This window comes from Tupaia chinensis, unplaced genomic scaffold, assembly GCF_000334495.1.
Source record: "Tupaia chinensis unplaced genomic scaffold, TupChi_1.0 Scaffold143911_1, whole genome shotgun sequence".
In the NCBI taxonomy this organism is placed as follows: Eukaryota; Metazoa; Chordata; class Mammalia; order Scandentia; family Tupaiidae; genus Tupaia; species Tupaia belangeri.
This window is the reverse complement of record NW_006203762.1, coordinates 10,197-12,046: the sequence shown is the minus strand read 5'-3', so window position 1 is coordinate 12,046 and position 1,850 is coordinate 10,197. Positions and strand designations below refer to the sequence as shown.

The following is a 1,850-nucleotide window of genomic DNA, read 5'->3' as shown; positions in this document are numbered from 1 at the left end:
CATCATCTTATCCTTTTCTCCACAGGATGTTTTTTATTACAGTATGCAAACTTCTAATGCAATGACCCAGTAGTATAGACTTTGTGCCACAATTAATGCTAATTTACAGTAAATGCCAACAGACACCAACAAACTACATCCAAGCCTGAAATTTACTACAGTATTGTGGTCAGAATGATTTTTCCTTATGATCAATCAGATTTCATTTACTAACTAATACAGTCATAAAATCAAAAAAAAAAAAAAAAAAAAAAACCTATAAGGAATCCTTCCAAAGCTGTATAATTTCCCAAGTGATTTGCTGCTGGTTGCAGAACCTGTTCAGTCCTTTTTTAGTCATATAGCTTTTGCAATCTTTTCTTGTCATTTTTGTTTCTTTTTTCAGCTCCTTCTCCCTGGCCTCAATCATCTTGGCCAATTTCCAGGACAGTACAGCATTTGCAGGAACAGTAGAATAAGGGCCTGACTAATTGTTGTAAAAGCCATTTGGGTCCTTTGCAGCCCATTCCACAACATATTCAGGCCAAGCCTTTATGTCAAACATCCTTACAGTGGTTAGGAAAATGCCAGACCAGAAGCAGAAAAGCCCAGGCTATAGTCATTTAGATGTATCCTTCTTCTGTCACTCAGGCACCACTGAGCAGGGCCAGGTTACTGTCCAATCAGGGCCACAGGGGCAAGGCTTTGTGAACCATCCAATCAGAGTCACTGTGGTAGAACTATGGGAATCTTAATCAGAAGTGTTGCAGGGCAAAGTTTGTGATGTCAACAATCTCCTGGAGCCTTCTTTTCTAATTCTGACCTTGATGGGGAGTCCTCTGCTATGGAGAGTTGTCCTATCTTAGACTCTTTTACCCTGTGACCTGCACTGACTGAGGAAGCACAAGGAGGATTTAATGACATCTGAAAGCAAGGGAATGGTGAATGTAAATGTTAGGCTTCTGGAGACTAGGAGTGGATGGGCTAGTGGAAACTGGACTTCCCTCTCTATCCACAGTCTGCAGACCCCAGTCTGTTGCTGGCCTAGCTTGGCCCTTGTCCCTTATAGCCCTTGATGAAGGCTGAATGGCAGTGAACTCCAGTTGTACTGATATGCTCCTGTGTGGAAATTTTTGCCCACCCTGAGCCCTCTCTGGATAGCCCTGCACCTGCAGCCCCACATCTCCCCAGATTGTGTGGAGGGTCATGGGGGAGATCCCCACATCTGTAATGGTTTTTTGGAGGAGCAATAGTAGTGTGTGCAGTCCTCAGTCTCACTTTTCACCACAGGGAATGAGTTTTCTAAATTATGCAAAGCAGGGTGAAAATCCAAGACCCTGTTCCCAAACCTACTTCTTCAGAGTGCAAGAAATAAATCCCCACATTTTCAATTGGTCCCAGAATTCCCTAACATGACTTCCTTTCCCTGGACTCACAGCATTATGAACTAATTGCCCACCATACTACATTTCAAACACAGTATTTTAATTCTCATTTTCCAGTGAGCAATAAGAACTTCTTTTAAAAGGACTTGTTATGTGTTTAAAAGGACATTTGGAGGAGGGATACAGAGGCAGAGCATTGATGGAATGCAGAGGTGTGGTATTATCTGTGGAAGATATTTTGATCAACTGGACTGGGGAGAAATGTTCACATATTGAAATGTTCACTTCGTAAGCTAAACTATGTCATTGAATGTATCTAAAAGATTAATTAATTAATTTAAAAAGGGAATTGTTATGTCTTTACTCTCAGGAGACCATTTCACCTCAGCCAAATAAAGGGGAAAAATTATTCCAGAGGACAGCGAAACCCATACCAGTGAGGTTGTTCAAGAACCTGAAAAGCAAAATGGATTTCAGATACACAGG

At 41.5% G+C, this 1,850-nt stretch overlaps 1 pseudogene; it reads right to left on the bottom strand.

Moving 5' to 3' along the window:
• Positions 1–321: 321 nt before the first annotated feature.
• On the bottom strand, positions 322–544 carry LOC102486019 (small integral membrane protein 15-like; annotated as a pseudogene).
• Between the last annotated feature and the right edge of the window lie 1,306 nt (positions 545–1,850).